This window comes from Nicotiana tabacum, chromosome 18 (genome assembly GCF_000715075.1).
Source record: "Nicotiana tabacum cultivar K326 chromosome 18, ASM71507v2, whole genome shotgun sequence".
NCBI lineage: Eukaryota > Viridiplantae > Streptophyta > Magnoliopsida > Solanales > Solanaceae > Nicotiana > Nicotiana tabacum.
Window position 1 is genome coordinate 69,200,891 of NC_134097.1, and position 18,596 is coordinate 69,219,486.

Consider the following 18,596-nt stretch of genomic DNA (forward strand, 5'->3'; position numbering starts at 1 on the left):
TAGACGAGGAGGAGAAGAGGGTGAATAGGGAGCATTATAAGTTGGCTAAGAAAGAGGCAAAGCTAGCAGCTACGGCGGCCAAGACTGCAGCCTTTAGTCGTTTGTATGAGAAACTCGAGGGACGAGGTGGGGATAAGAAGTTGTTCAGGTTAGCTAAGGCGCGAGAAAAGAAGGCGCGGGACTTGGATCAAGTGAAGTGCATCAAGGACGAAGAAGGTAGAGTTTTGTTGGATGAGGGGCTTATCTGTCGGAGATGGCAGACCTATTTCCACAGTCTCTTGAACGAGGAGGGGGATAAGAGTATTGTACTGGGTGATTTGGAACTCTCCGAGAGTCATTGTGACATTGGTTATTATAGGTGGATTAGAGTTGGTGAAGTTTAGGGGGCTATGCGTAAGATGAGCAGGGGCAAAGCGACCGAGCCGGATAAAATTCTGGAGGCGTTTTGGAAGAGTACGGGCAAGGTAGACTTGGAGTGGGTCTCTAGGTTATTTAATGTCATTTTTAGTATGAAGAAGATGCCCAAATAGTGGAGGTGGAGCATGATGGTTCGTGTATAAGAGAACAAGGGTGATATCCAAAATTGCAATAACTATCGGGGTATCAAGTTGCTTAGCCATACTATGAAAGTCTGAGAGAGAGTGGTAGAGCTAAGGGTAAGAATGAGTGTGTATATTTCCGAGAACCAGTTTGGGTTTATGTCGGGACGTTCGACTACATAAGCCATCCACTTTGTTAGGAGGTTGATGGAGCAGTATAGGGAGAGAAAAAGGGACTTGCATATGGTGTTCATTGACTTACAAAAGGCGTATGATAAAGTCCCGAGGGAGGTCTTGTGGAGACGTTTGGAGGATAGAGGTGTACCTGCTGCCTACGTTAGGATAATTAAGGACATGTATGATGGAGTAACGACCCGAGTAAGGACGGTGGGTGGGGACTCAGACCATTTTTCGGTTATAATGGGGTTGCATCAGGGGTCGGCACTCAGTCCTTTTTTGTTTGATCTGGTGATGGACGTACTGATGCTCCACATCCAAGGGGAGGTTCCATGGTGCATGATATTTCGTAGCACCCTGGAAAATTTCAAAATACTTAAGCGCCATTAAGAAAATTGATGTGTGCTAATTACATTATTTTATGTGCAGATGAGGACTATTAATATGATGGATATTAATTGGATACGATAATAAGTGTACGAGGTGTATTTGAAGTGATATAGGGCATAAGGAGAGCCCTTGGGACAAATCAAGTTAGAAATTACACGATAGACTAAAGTTCCAAACGAGAATGGACAAGACATAACTTTGGACGAGCATATCTAGACATACATAAGGAGTTATATGGTGAACAACCTATCAAATGAAATATTTTCGAGTCTAGTTTCTAAAACTTCAAACCGTTTGTCATTTTGGACATTTCTACAAGGAGTTATGGATGTTTTAGTAAAAGGTACGTGGTACAACCTGCATAGCGCAAGGTACAACTTGCTGAAGCACCAAATTGAGTTAGGGATTTTATTGAGTTAGGGATTGGTTCTTTCATGGTGGATCCGACCTTGGGGACAACTTAAGAATACAAGGTGAGTTTTTATGGATATTTTAAGTTAACAACATCCTATTAACACTAATATTAATATCATTCAATCTTTGAAATCCCTAGAAATCTTTCAAGTTGTTCAATAACACCAAATTTTCCAAACATTGGATTTTTGAGAAAAAGCTTCAAGAAGGTAAGCCTAATGCTTGGATAGTGTTATAATATTTGTTTCAAGGTAAGCCTAATGCTTCAAACTCATTTCTTATGAGTCGGTGACAGTAGTTATAATATTTGTTTCAAGTTGTTAAGGTTGGATAATTGAATTCACAAACCCTAGTTCATGGCATGGATAGTGTTTTTGAGAAAATGGGAAAGATGAAGAGTGTTCTTAGAAATTAAATTAAAGTATGCGATGAACTTATGGAATCATTTCCTAGCTAAATTGAAAGTGTTCAACTAAGTAATCACCAAAAATATTTTGGAAATGTTGGTTAATAAAGACGATGAGTAGTAATTTGGCGGTATTGAAGAATTAATGCAGTATCATTGATGACTTCAAATGGGTATTAATTGAGAAGAGTACAATTGAATATGCTAGTAAGTGAACTTATTTGGCAATTTGAGTTGTTGGAGGCTTGTAGTCAATTTATGGGCAATAAATGGATATTGGTCAATATTTTAGATCATATTTTGATGTAATTGAGATATCTTATTGTAGATATCGACTAGTCGGTGATGCTTGAGAATTTTAATCAAGGTTGGAACGATGAAAGAGGATTGAACATGTCACGCCCCAAACCTGAAGAGGCGTGGCCAACACCTGGTGCCATACTCGGTCCGGGGGTACCACTCTGTAACTGTGAACTCTGGAGGGGTAACCCTCAACTTGGGCCGATAAGGCCATACTCTGAATCATCTGAAAATAACGTCTCTCTCATATGTGGGGTAAACATACCCAAAATCTGATATATATATAACTGTGCAGGCCGACGAAGCCGCCATGAACATCTAATGATATACAAAATAAACAGGACTCGTCTACAAGCCTCTAGAGATAACTGAACTGTACCATGGTCGGGATAGGGCCTCGACCTACCCATACCAAGCTGATGTTTGACTCTATTTGTTGGGAGGTCTATCCAACTGTCAATGAGGACCTGCAAGCATGAAATGCAGCGTCTCCGACAAAAGGGACGTCAATACGAAATAATGTACCAAGTATGTAAGGCAACAGAATAACTGAAAGCTGAAACTGAACTGATAATATAATAACTGAAGGTAACTGGGAGTCAAAGATAATCTGAAGATATGCTTACCTGCTGATATTGACTCAACTCTCTCAATATAGTAAGTAAAATAGATGTCCGGCCTTATAAGGCTCGGTATGTGTAACTTCTCTACCGTAGTAGGCTCGCTCATAGGCGCTTGGCCATACTAATCTCTGTATCTCGGCCATTCTGGGCTCATTTATAGGTGCTCAGCCATAGTAGGCTCGGTATATAAGTGACCATTTGATTAGAGGTTGCCCAATAGGGGCCTGCCCAACGATTATAGCTCGATGGTGGTGAAAATACTGTAATACTGTATATATATAGACTCTCTGCTCTCTTGGATAATAGAAGACAAAACTAAACTGAATATGAAGTCCCGTTAAGGGAGAATGCTGTAACTTATGAGACTAGAAAAATGTACATAAATTCAGGAATATGAACTTCTCTTTATGTCTCGTTATCAAACACATGTAGTTACTAGATCATGCCAAAATGAAAGAAAGGTTTAGCCTTAACATATCTTAGTATCGTTGAGTCCTTAATATATTCCAAGCAACTCTTCAAACAACCCAACTTAGTCTACCACATCATAGGGATATCAAAATCAGTGCTGAATAAAGGCTAAGTCTGAAACTTAAACTAGTAGCTCGTTTATGTAAATTTGGGCAGCATCTCCCCTGTAACAAGGCCCTCCTCCAATACCATATACCAACAACAATAAGAACACAACAATTACAATATGTATGCATTACGTTCCAACCTTATCTCTATCACAATATACCACAAAATAGCCCATACACCTAATCATTTCATACATAAAACGATAACCAAAGTAGTGTCGAACAACGAAAAAAATATAACGACGAATGACCAGCCCACCATTATGTCATTATGTGGTTTCTCCACACCTTTTATACTCCAAAACTCCATAAAACATCAGAAAAATAGACATCCCAAAATCAACATGAAACATCTCACAAAATAGTCCACTACAAATCGAATAACTCAAACTCACGGCTTTCGATCACCGTCCCGTGAGTTCTAACTATTAGGAAATGAATTTATCAAACTTAGTTGATTTTTAAAGCTTAAATACAGAAATTAGATGTTTTCTTAACTATGAAGTACCTTCCAAAACTCAAACTACAAAGAAAAAGAGAGGCAAATAGTGATACTTACATCGTAGGGATCGTTCTAGTGTTATCGCTTCTTGATTTCATACCCAAGATGTTAATCCTCTTTGAAACCCTTGAAGAGAGATTAAGTTAAGTTTAGGGGTGTTCTCTTGTTGTGTTCCATGGATAAATGAAGATAAAAAACGACATAGGGATTATATATCAACTTTGGAAAAGTCAAAGAGGTGCTAGCTTGGCATCCTCTCATTGGCCCATCTTCAGATGCTTATATCTTGTTATCCAGATGTCGTATGAACTAACGGTTAAGAGCGTTGGAAACTACATTCCAAGACCTTCGATTTGGTATATAATATGAGGCAAAAAAGCTCATATAGAATACGAAATGTATTGTTCAAAAAGCTTCAGTGACACACCTACTTGTCACCTATGCAGTCCGCAGAGTCTTGCGAAACAGCAAAAATATCTTTACTACAATGTCGTATCGACGAATGATTTAGTGTGTTAGAAAATAGACTCATATATCTTTAATCTTGTAGGTATATAATCCCCTAATTCTAAGTATATTGGGAGAAAAGATCAGCTATATTTGACCTAATTTTAGCATATTTATGAATGTTACTTGTGATGATCTTTACCAACTTTTGTTTCACAACTCGCTTGACTTCAAAACATAACACAAGACTATCATATGACAAAAATAACTCATAACATAACCTCCTTATCATTTTGAGCACCCTAGTCTTACCCTAAAAGTATGTTTAATAACATTCCCAACTCGTGGACTTTCGACGAAACTTATTTTCTTCAATTGGTTTAGCTTATAAGCCTTTCAACCCTCTTGGTATTTGCAGTCCATGATCTTAAATATTTGTAACCTCCAAGTTAACATGATTAAATTACTTTATGTACTTTCAAAGATGATCTCATTTCTGAGCTTACATCAATTGACTGACGACGTACTCTCACATACGAAACTACAGGGTGTAACATCATTCCCCCCTTTGGAACATTCATCCTCGAATGTTGACTGATGTGCTTATCAGTTCCACAACCTATATCTCTTACGAATAATTTAGTACTGTCCTTTACATCTAGGTAATTGTTCTGTGAATAATTCCGAAGGCTAGGGCATTCCCCCCTTTAGGCCTCTTTCTCACACCATTACTTATTGTCAGAATTCTTCCAATCTTGTAACTGTTGCGACCTTCTATCATGCAGCATGTATGACTTTGTCCTTGTATGTGCTCCTATATGACTCTTCTGTCCTTTTTCCTCCAGCTTTTAGCCAATCTCTAGGCCTCACGTAGGTAACATATACAGAATTATGACAAGTTGTTCCTCCCGGTATATATAGGTGTACTGAAGTTCTGCGCTCAACATTTTGTCGAACATACGACTGTTGCTATATCTTGTTTCGTATCCTTATATATCTATCCTTATGGCTTTACTACATCTAGGTAGATTATACTATACCATAACACTTACTTCGGTTTATTATTACCGTGGTTTGCTCCCCAACTCCAGGTTACACTCTCACTGCTTATCCTATATGTATAAATCTAAGTCCTTTATTTATTCCTCATTACTGTTCATCTTAAGAATGACGACCTAATCTCATCTCATACTTTTGGAACCTTTTATACGCCTATTGTTGATTCACCTTATGTTTATCTATAATCTACCACTGATAACTTGAAACCTCTTACGTAATACATTGTCATTAGGGCTCACTTCGCATCTGGGAACATCTGAAGTTATTTGCCTGATCCCCTTAGGGACGATACAATACTTCATTAACCATATTTTATAGCATCCCAACGTGATTCACCTTATGGGGGTATTTCAATCCTGTACAATTCATGAAATCCCTTTTCTTTGAATAATTACTCAATCGAAAGCCTAAATATCATCCTCTTAACCTTTATCACAATTACACTCTTATTCTACTACAAGGGCAGTATTCTTTCTTTTCTAAATTCTCCTAGTCTTAAACCTCTCCGAGTTCATTCAAGGTGTACTGAGTTTTTTTTACAACTTACGGAAACCTTCAGCTCTGTTGTTTTGATGTGTTTAATCCTGAGGGCTTACCTATTATCGCCACCTTCTCACTTACCTTTTCTTATCCTTACTCCCGTCTACTTAAAACCTTGTTGCTCTACCATACTTTAGCTTGCGACCTACACATATCTATTTATACTACTCGCAAACTTCTTTTAACTTGATAGCACCACAGATTTTCTTATGTTATTCTAGAACCTCAAGTGAGACATCACACTGTCTCTAACTCTTCTTTACTCTCTTAACTAGACCTCTCGATAACTAGAAACTATTGGGTGGAAGATATGATACTAACGACACCACTATAATTTCTGGATTCTGAATCACGGCGCTTCTAGCCTTCTATTTGAAGTCTTGACTATTCACAACCATATGCACTTGAGTGTCTCGTACCTCCTTTACTTTTACATTTCTTACTTTTAAATCTCACATCGTATCTTCTGTGGCTTTCATAACCTCCCTTCCACATTGGTGGAATTCACATCCACACCTTAAAGTTCTACTATAATACTTGCACCTCTGAAGCATATACAATCCAGTAGGAGCTTCATACTTACTCCTTATGAGGCTGGCACTTTTCTAACTGGATATATCGTAGAGCCGTTATAGAATATTGCTGCTGCACTATCTCTTTTATATTGTTTCAGAACTTATAAACACACAAGAACGCCCTAATGATGGTGCGTAGGCTATATGCCTGTTGGCATCACCAGTGGAGAAATGGAAAATATGGTGGGACAAGTGTTGGAGACACACAAGATTACTTTCCACGAGATGAGTTGCCACCGTAAGGTTTGAGCCATAACAAAGCATTGTGCATCATCATGCAGTAGGAAAACAAATTCATTGCTCGAGTCTTGATTGATGTGGGTTCTAGCCTGAACATATGCCCTTTGACCACCCTGAAGAGATTGGGTATAGGCATACCTGAAATACAGTTGGGAAAAGTGAACTTGAAGGCATTTGATAGGTCTCAAAGATCAACAATCGGAGAAATTGACATGAGTTTGAAGATAGGCCCGACCATGTTCTATGTCAAGTTCCAAGTACTAGATATCATTGCTACCTACAACCTACTATTGGGACGACCGTGGATACACATGGCTAGGGTAGTTGTTTCTACTTTACATCAGGCCGTGAAGTTCGAGTGTAACCATCAGGAGGTGGTAATTCACGGAGATGGAAACAATCTCATTTATACCAACCAAACCGTAGCAGTAGTTAAAAACAGAAGGAAGTTAGGAGGAGAGGCATTCTACAGTATCGAATAGATAAATACAATCGATAATGGAAGATAGTGGAGCAATAAAGTGTTAAGCATGTTGCTTTGGTTAGGGTATGAGTCGGGCCAAGGTCTTTGGCCCCAAGCTTCAAGGGATAACAAAATCAATACGACCGCGTACTCATGACACCACTTTTGGTCTCAGGTAAAAATACACTGTGCAAGAATATGAGGATTGGTCACCACTATGGCATGATTTCTATTATCCGATACCTATAACCATACCACCGTTGTACGAGACATTCCGCAAGGCCGATGTGATTTGGGGTTCTGAAGAAGTTGAGATCTTAGCTGGCATAAGCAACCTATTTCTGAATGAAGAAGATATGGATTGAGAAGTGATCTTGGGGGAGGAGGAGGAAGATCTTACCATCTAGATGGTAGGGGACAGAGTTGTTCTCAGGAATTGGACCACTACACCATCCCGGGCTCGTCGAGCACCTGTGTAGCTTTGGCAGACTAACATAATTTTACTTTAAATTATTTTCTAGCATTTAATACATTCAGTATTCTATTTTGAAATAAATACTCGAGATATCGAGTCGTGTTTGTTTGAGATTTTGAGTTTTAAATTAATGCATTATTTCTTTTCATTTATTTATATTTTTATCTCTTTGCATTCTTTTCAGCATGACTATTTCCTATCCTGTTGAATCTATGACTGTGACATGTAATGAGACAACACAACCCAATGATAGTGATTCAAAGGAATGGAAAAATGACGTAATACTTGAGGAAATTGTTAGGGAGATAGAGGATTTTGAAAACAACTAAAGTCCAACCTGGAAGAAACTGAGGCAGTGAGTTTGGCAAATTCCGAAATAGTCAAAGAGACTCGCATTAGTATTCACCTATCACTATTAGACAAGAGTACATCAAATTTATGAAAAAATACGAGGACATTTTTGCATGGTCCTATGACGACATGAGAGGGTTGAGCACATCCATAGTGGCCCATAAGATACCTACCAACCTTATGTGTCTATCAGTGAAACAAAAGCTCAGGAAATTCAAGCTAGATATGAGTTTATAGATAAAGGAAGAAGTTACCAACCATATCAAAGCTATATTCCTCCGGGTGGTCGAGTATTCGACTTTGTTAGCCAATATCGACCCGTACTAAACAGATCAAAGCTAAATTCCTTCAGGTGGTTGACTACCAAAATTTGAACAGAGCAAGCCCTAAGGATGATTTTCCACTACCAAACATACACATCTTGATCGACAATTGTGCCAAGCATGAACTCCAATCCTTTGTCGATTACTTTGCAGGATACCACCAGATCTGGATTGATGAAGAAGTAGTAGAGAAAATGGCCTTCATCACACCGTGGGAGGTGTATTGCTATAAAATAATGTCGTTTGGTTTGAAGAATGCCGGGGAAACCTATATAAGGTCCATGACCACTTTCTTACATGATATGATACACAAGGAAATAAATTTATACAAGGATGATGTCATCATCAAATCCAAGAAGAGCTTGGATCACATAGGGAATTTGAGAAAGTTTTGCGACCGCCTACGGAAGTACAACTTGAAGTTGAACCCTGCAAAGTGTGCTTTTGGGGTCCCTGCTGGGAAGTTATTGGTTTCATCTTCAGCCGCTGAGACATTAAGATAGACTCGTCAAAGATCAAAGCCATTCAAGATTTTCCACCGCTAAAGAACAAGAAGGACATAATGAGATTCTTGGGTCATCTCAAATACATCAGCCGTTTCATAGCATAGTCAACGGTAATATGTGAACCAATCTTCAAGATGTTGAGAAAGGATGCGACATCAAGTTGGACTGATAAGTGTCAAAAGTCCTTCAACAAAATCAAGGAGTATTTATCCAAACCTCTTATGATGGTAGCACCACAGCCCGAGAGACCTTTATTGTTGTATCTGTCTGTGTGGGACGGAGCCTTTGGATGCATCTTAGGACAACATGATGAGACTGGAAGGAAAGAGCAAGCAATATACTATCTAAGTAAGAAGTTCATGCCTTACAAAGCTCGGATTCACTGTTGGAATATACCTATTGTGCTCTGACATGGCTAGCCCAGAAGTTGAGGCATTATTTTTATGCATACACCACATACCTTATATCAAGAATGGATCCCTTAAAGTATATTATCCAGAAACCTATGCCTACTAGCAAGTTGGCAAAGTCACAAATATTGCTAAGTGAGTTTGACATCGTCTATGTGACTTAGAAGGCAGTCAAAGGGAAAGCATTGACTGATCACCTGGAAGAGAACCCTATAGGCGGAGAATACGAACCATTAAAAATGTATTTTCCCGATGAGGAAGTGTTTTTCATAGGAGAAGATATCGTCGAAGCATATGATGGCTGGAGATTATTCTTCGACGGAGTCGCAAACTTCAAGGGAATAGGCATTGGAGTTGTCCTAGTATCAGAAAATGGACAACATTATCCAGTATCCACCAAGATCAGGTTCCCATGCACCAACAATATGGCTGAATACGAGGCTTGCATTTTAGGACTTAGATTGGCCATCAACATGAACATTCAGGAATTACTGGTAATCGGAGATTTAGACTTACAAATACACCAGGTATTCGGAGAATGGGCCACCAAGAATAGCAAAATAATGTCGTCCTACACTGTGTGTACGATTTGATCAAAAGGTTCACAAAGATAGAATTCAAACATGTTCCCCGAATTCAGAATGAGTTCACAGATACATTGGGCACCCTATCTTCCATGATATAACATCCAAACAAGAATTATATCGACCCCATCCCAATAAAGATCTACAAGTAGCCTGCCTACTGTGCTTATGTTGAAAAAGAATCTGATAAGAATCCATAGTTTCATGATATCAGGGAATATCTGAAAAGGGGAGAGTACCTGGAAGGTGCTACACATACTCAAAAGCACACATTACAGAGGTTAGCTAACCATTTCTTTCAGAGTGGGGGAATTCTATACATAAGAACTCCCAACTTAGGATTACTAAGATGTATCGATGCCAAGAAAGCATCCAGCCTACTCGAAGAGATACATGTCGAGACATGCGGACCTCACATGAATGGTTTTGTTCTAACCAAGAATATACTAAGGGCGGGATATTTTTGGATGACCATGGAAACCTATTGCATCAAGTAGGTACAAAAGTGTCACCATTGTCAGGTACACGCTGATATGATACGAGTACCACGCGATAAACTCAATGTGATGAATTCTCTCTAGCTTTTCGCTACCTGGGGCATGTATATCATCGGCCCAATCGAGCCTACTACCTATAACAGACACGGATTCATCTTAGTGGCCATTGATTACTTCACAAAATGGGTCGAGGTTGCATCCTACAAAGCCGTGACAAATAAGGTCGTATGGATTTTGCTCAAGACCGTATTGTTTGCCAATTCGGGGTACCCAAGTCAATCATTATTGATAATGCCTCCAACCTCAATAGTGACCTGATGAAATCCATATGTGAACCTTCAAGATCAAATACCGAAATTCTACCGCAGATAGGCCACAAATGAATGGAGGCGTAGAAGCCGCTAACAAAAACATTAAGAACATACTAAGAAAGATGGTGGAAAACTACAAATAGTGGCACAAAAAGTTACTATTCTCTCTGCTTGGATACCAAACCATGTTTCGAACGTCAACAGGGGCAACTCCCTATCTATTGATCTATGGTACTGAAGTTGTTATACTCGCCGAGGTGGAAATTCCTTTCCTGCAAATCATATAGAAGGCCGAGCTTAGTGATGCAGAACGAGTACAAAGTTGATATGATCAGGTAGCTGTCATTGATGATAAAAGGATAAAAATAGTGTGTCATGGTCAACTTTACCACAACAGAATGACAAGGGCTTTCAACAAGAAGGTCGGACCAAGGCAATTCATACCAGGACAACTGGTTCTGTAGTGGATTTTTCCACATCAGGATGAAGCCAAGGGTAAATTCTCACCTAATTGGCCAGGTCCTTACATGGTTCAGTGAGTGCTGACAGGAGGAGCGCTCATACTAGCATAAATGAATGGAAAGATATGGCCAAGACCCATCAATTCGGACGTCGTCAAGAGATACTGTATTTGAGATTATATTTTGCTTTCTTCTTAATGTAATATGAACTACGCTTGACTAATTACCATTTAAAATGGGATATGTAGGTAGCCTTATGGGTTCGGTCTTATTATAATAAAATCCACATTCCCGTCTATCGTTAGAAACTGGGACAAGACTTTGAGCTTCGTCAAATTTAATGTCATCACATCAAGGATAGCCGTAAGGATATTGCCAAAAGTATTCGTCAGAACTGGGGCAGAATTTTGAGGGAGTCCTCAAAATTCCAAGATAAGGACATTGCAATATCTAGAGAGCGTATCACCACTCATGATTCGACAAAACTATTTGTCTTATGCATTCTAACATATTTTGAAAAACTAATTGATCGCAAATGCATATTTTTTTTAAAACTCCATTTTGTAATAGCCAAATTCTATCCAAGCCAGCTCAAGCACAACAACATCAAGCCAAAAACAAGGAAGAAATGAGGGATCAAAAGCACGAGCCAACCTTTCCCCCAACTTACAACTGTCTTTTTGGATGCAAGTATAATAGATATGACATTATTAGAAGTGTCACACCTCCTTTTTCTAACCGAAGGGGTATAGGGGAGTTTTTCTAATTAAAGTGATAATAATCGAAACGAGATTATTTATTTAAGTTCAGAGTCGCCACTTGGGATAAGTTATGGTGTCCCAAGTCACCAGTTTAAAATCTCGAATTGATGAAGTTTGACTCTATTTTATAGTCCGTGAAACACAGAAATTCGGGTAAGGAATTCTGTTAACCTGGGAGAAGGTGTTAGGCATTTTTGGGTTCCGTGATTTTAGCACGGTCGCTTAACTATTATTATTGGCCTAATTATTTGATTAATTATATATTTTATACCTATTGCATTTTTAACCTTTGACCGCTTTTAATTATTTATGGAATTATTCTGGAACAAGTTACGATTGTCGTACACTTATTTGTTTGGTACACATTGTGAATTGTGTCACAGGAACCGTGCCCACGATATACAACATGTTTAATTTATTAACATTATTAGAATTTATGGCTGGGTCACATGAAATGTGCACCCGTATTTAGAAATTATGTATCACAACTACGTCACGGGAACCGTACCCGTAGCTATGATGATTTATCATTAATTGTGCCTAAAGAAAACTACGAAAATTCATGTTTAAACTAAGTTGAAATTCAATATAAAGAGCTACTAACTGTAAGTATGCATTGGAAGATAAGCTCAGCCTTTAATTATTTGAGAAGGACTGGGCCAGCAGTAGGCCCATTACATTATCTAAAAGAAGATTGTCAAGAAAAATATGGCTGGTGCGGACTGGGCTCGAAATTGAGCCCAAGAATGAAGACAAGGGAACAAGCGAGCCTGGTTTTGACTTGGCAACTTTGATTTGGCCAATACCAGGTGTCGCACCTCCTTTTTACATACCCGAGAGGGTGCAAGGGAGTTTTCTCCAATTAAAGGACAGTCGAAACGGGATTTGTTTGTTTGTTTCAGAGTCGCCACCTGGGAATTTTAAGGCGTCCCAAGTCACCGGTTTTAATCCCTGAATCGAGGAGAATATGACTCTGTCTATTTAACAGTCTGCGCACCAGAAATCCGGATAAGGAATTCTGTTAACCCGGGAGAAGGTGTTAGGCATTCCCGAGTTCCGTGGTTCTAGCACGGTCGCTCAACTGTTATATTCGGCTTGATTATTTTGATTTGTAAAATACATTTTTATTGCATGATTTTATTGTTACCGCTTCTATTTATATTTAAAGACCCTTCTTTGAATCGAATCACGTGTACGTATATTCGTGTTATAAATTATATTTTTTAAAAAACATGCGGAGTTGTGTCACGCGCACGTGTACACGATAATATATATAATATATTTATTAAAACAATTATTTTCGAAATTGTGCTTAAATAAAATCAAAAATATTCGCCCTTTTTGTATAATTAAGTAGTGAACCTCACATCTCGGGGTTTTATGAAATTAATAATGATATTCTCCGAGGAATCCCTTTTATTAAATATTCGATCGAAGTTGCGCGAACGCATAATCCGAATTGCTTTTAGAAATATAATCAGGTTATGCGAACGTATCCCTAATCACAAAAATATTCTTGATAAGGTTCTCTACAAATTGTTATTACGTGTTGACCGCGAGCCTTATTTTACACATATGAATCATATATCTCAAATTTTAAAGAATTAATGGCGTGAAGAAGAAAACAGACAATATGTATCTAAAACTAACATTTTTTGTGGATACAACATTTGGATGTCCATAAATCGAATGGTGTATAAAATTGGGAAAGAACTTAAAATGATAAACAAATTAATAGTTTCTGTAGAATCTTCATTGTTTCATTTAAGGCGAACTCTTCTTCTATATATCTTTTACATAAAATGCCACGATTTGTTTATAAATCCCATGTCCTTCTCATGTATTTGTTTTAGTCCAAAGTTATAATTATTTAGTTGATTTTTGATTACGAAGATTGAGTTTGAGATAAATAAACCAATTCTTATTCTCTGCCTATGCGAATATTTGCAAACACTAACTCTATATTTTGTAAAAAAAATCATCGACATTATTTCATACATTAAAAGAAATGAGTTGATTTAACTACGCCATTTGTTATTAATAAAGAGAATTAATCTACCAATTGATTTAATAAGACGACATCATCTAGCCTTAAACAAAATTGGATATTTGACAAAATAAGCTAGTAATGTAATTTCTGGGTATTTTCGTACTATTCTTTACTTAGCTAACAATATCACAAGATTTAATTAATGGCCAATTTTCTGCAATGTTCCCTATCAATTCAAACAGTAAATGTCATCACTAGTCCTCAAAACATATAAGATTATCGTGGAATTTACTACTCCAGAAGGTTAATTAGTTAACAATTTATCATGTCAAGTATAATACTATACTAACCAATTAAAACAAAACTGAAACTTAAACTAATAAAATTTAAATGAGTAGAAGACATCCTTATAACCAAACTTCATTTACTTGCCATGTTGAAGCTTTTCATGACATGAATTTACAGATATGTACCTGATATTGGAAGCAAAAGAAAATGATGATGAGAATCAGCAGCAATAATAACAGTACAATAGCAACAACTGCCCAAGCAACAGTAACAACCCAGTAACAGACCGGTGGAGTAGTAATCCCAAAAACAAAAGCTTTAAGCTTTAAATGAAACAACAACCATTAATACTAATTTCAAACAAAGAAAGAAAGCAGTAGATTTTTTTTTAGTTTTATTTTTATTTTGAAAGCTTAAATATTTTTCGGAATTTTTCTCTCTTCTATTCTCTGTCCGTTTTTTTTCTCTATCTGTGTGTGTATTTTTTTCGTATCTCTCTCTATTTCTGTTCTCCATGTCTTGTGTTCAAGACTTCTTCTTATAACTCATCCCATAAACCTTTCAATTAATTAAAATCCATACTTTTTCTCTACCCAACCCATTATCTTTCCACTCATCCCCATTACATTAAATAAACATATCACACTACCCCATTATATTTTGTCCCCCATGCTTCATTTAAAATAATGCAAGATTCCACCTTTAAATTAAATCTTGTCCCCCCTTTATATTAAACAACTATATCACAACCCACCCCATTTCATTTTGTCCCCCATGCTTCAAATAAATAATTTCAAAATGTACAATTCCTAAACTACCCCTCACGACCTTACTGAAATTACCAAACTACCCCTGAACGTACTACAAATTTACCAAACTACCCATCAGCTATAACACATCAATTAATCAAACTTAACCAAAATATAGACAATATGATCAATTTCTAACAATGTTCAAACAACAATATGAACACGGATGAACATCATAACAACAATATCACATGAACACGATTTTAACAACATTTTAACAACAAATCACACGAATACAAATTGAACAACAAAGAACAACTAAAATTTGATTGAACAAATTTTTAGCAACAAACAATCCTATTTTCGGATTCAACAACTACAACAAACAAGTATATTTAGATTTCTAACTTCAATCATATTGAACTTAAAATCAACTACTCTAACAACATTACAACAACAATTCCTATATTAAACTTTATGAGACAAATTCAAGAAATAATCACAAATGGTAAACAAGAAATCAAGCTATACAAATTTCGGATTCAAGAACAATCAAACAAAGTATGAACATGAATTAAATCTATTTTAAACAACAAACATGATGGATTTAAACGATTAAACCAACATATTTCTCTAAACACAACTAAATTCTTTTAGACAAATAACAAGATCGACGAATAAACAATTATGAACTTAAGCTTAAACTTAACAATATTAACAACTTCTAACAATACATAAACACATGAAACAAATTGAAGAAATAGTTAATTAAATTTCAATTTGAATCTAAAAAACATCAAACTAACAAATACTTACTTAAACAATAATACAAACATGAAATAAACATGAAAATAACTAATTAAACTTCTATTTTGAAATCTGAAAATTAATTTAACAAACAACATGAACACACTAGAAAATTATTTCAAAGATGAACAACGAACAAAACAAGGATTAAATCATTTAACGATTTTGGATCCGGAAAATATCAAACAAAATATGGACAAAAATAAAACTCAAAAACAACTAACCGGAGATGAATCAACGAAGAACTTCGATTGTAAACAAATCTGTCCAAGCCTCGACCAAAGCTCGAACGAACACGGACAACTTGAACAAAGCTTGAATAAACGGGGTTTGTTCGGTGATAATAGTAGCCGGACGCAGCAGCGGAAAGCAACGTCCATGGCGGGCAGCAACAGCGATCGTACAGTAGACGCCGCGAAGTTGTTGGAGAAGAAAGCAGCAACAGCTGCGTGGGCAATAGCAACGAGAACGGAAGGGGATGCTCGACCTTACATCAATGAAGCAGTAGCATCAGCTACTGCTGGACGTCGAAGCTTTTGACTGAGGTAGAAGCTCGTTGGTGATGATGCTGCCATGGAAAAATTAAAGCTTGAGCAGCTGGGGAGGTGGAGGAGGCGTCTATGAATGCTGGACGAAGAAGAAGAAATAACGAAGGTGTTCGGCGAAGGGGTCATCGCTTGGTTTGAAGGAGACGGAGGCAACGGGGTCGTAGCAGCCATGAACGGCTGCTACGTGCACTGTGTGTGTGCAGTGAGGGTGAGGAGTATGGAGGGGCAGCCATTGATGGGTGCTTGAGGAAGCTTGAGGAAGAAGAAGAAGATAGGAGGGGGGGGATGGTTTAGCAAATTTTTAGGGTTTTCTTCATTTTGTTTTGTTTTGTTTTTTTGTAAAATGTAAGACAAAAGGGTTTTGGGTCTTTTGGGTTATGGACTGGGTCGACCCAGTTCGAAATGGACTGGGTCGTAGGGAAGATTGGGCCATTTTTTTGGGCCTGTGGCTTGAAATCGAAGAAGAGGCCCAATTCCGACTTTCTTTATATTTTTGCTCTCTTTTCTTTTTTATTTTTTCTAAAACTAAATTATAAAAATACTTAAACTATTATTAAGAATTAAATTAAGTTATAAAAGTGCATATTAATTCCCAATAACAATTAACGCACAATTAAGTAATAATTAAGCATAAAATTGTATATTTGGACATTAAATGCTAAAAATGCAAATGATGCCTATTTTTTGTAATTTTCATTTTTTTGTAAACAAATTTAATTAGTAACAATTATAGAATTAAATCCTACATGCAAATACGACATATTTTTGTATTTTTTTATTAATTTAACAAATAAACATGCACAGACAAATACAAATAATTATTCAAAATATTACAAAATATCACAAAATTGCACACCAAAGAAAAATCATTTTATTTTTGAATTTTTTGGGAGTAATGCTCATATAGGGCAAAAATCACGTGCTTACACCAGGCCCAACTATTTTTTTTTAAAAAAGAAAAGCCTTTAACATTAAAACCCATTTTATTATCTGAAAGGAAAACTTAGTGAATAAAAATGCTGAAGTTAATTAGGCTCGAAATTGAGACCAAAAGTAAAAGAAGACAAGAGCATGATCACGTCGAGTCTGGTTTTGACCAAGTTGTCTCAAATGGGCCAACACCAGGTCCAACTATTCTAACCAAAGAGCCTTTAATGTTAAGGCCCCAATGAGGCCTGTTTCCTCTAATGCACATATGGCAAAAATATTATATAAATTCTGAAGATCAAAATACATAAACAACCATGTTATGAGCCTTACTTCACTGTCATGCTATTTGTAATAGAAATATGAATTTAAACATTAAATTGCTCAATAATCATCGTAATCTCAAAAATATAACAATTTTAACAATGTTGGAATTCTAGACAGTGAGTTGAATACATTCAACAACCAAACAATGCGCTTTTGAACTTGTATAGCATACTGACCAGCATACTCTAACAATGAACTAATTTAAACATTCATACAGTAAATATTACAACTAAGTCATAGACTAAAACACCAGATCCAGAATGCTTAAACAAGGGCGAAAGGAAATGTAAAGCTAAAAAACTAGAAGAGATCGTATGCAGAGAAAAGCACTGAAATTGAGCATCTTGAACATCAGTTTCAAACACATGTTTATAACTTCATTTTTTTTCAAAGGTTCCAGAAGTACCTGGATACAATAAAGAACAAAGTGAGAAATCTCTGAGAAGCAACAGAAATTAACAAGAAACTTCAATAGAAATCAGCAACATACAACAACAACACCATACAACTCCAAATCTTAAACCATATTTTAATTTAGAGAACCAACAATCCCAGGAAATTTGCTCTAACTTTTCTTTAAAATCAGAAATTGGGTCCACTATAATGGAACAATAGAGATGAACTTTTAGGAGTATTTTAGGGTCTGAAAAAATCTCTGCTAATGAGTGAGGAAAAGGTTCTATATATACCCTAAGAGGGCTGTTGTGTGCTCTCCAAGTCAGGAATTATCCCCTTTAAAAGCAGCCATCAAAGAGCATCTTTTTTAACAGAATTGGACAGCTGGCTGTTCCTAATTGGTTTAAGTATTTTGTACATGTTCTGGAACCCTCTAAATGGCCTTATCTCGTTTTTCTATTTACCCCACCCTTCAAATGACCCCTTTAAATTACTTTTTTGATTCTTTTACCCCTCACAAGTTTCAATTAATGCTGAAGCAGTTAAAACAAAACTACTGAACGAGATAAAAACTGACCCTAGGCTAATTAGGCATACACTGACTAAAACTAAACTAATGCTATAACTTATAT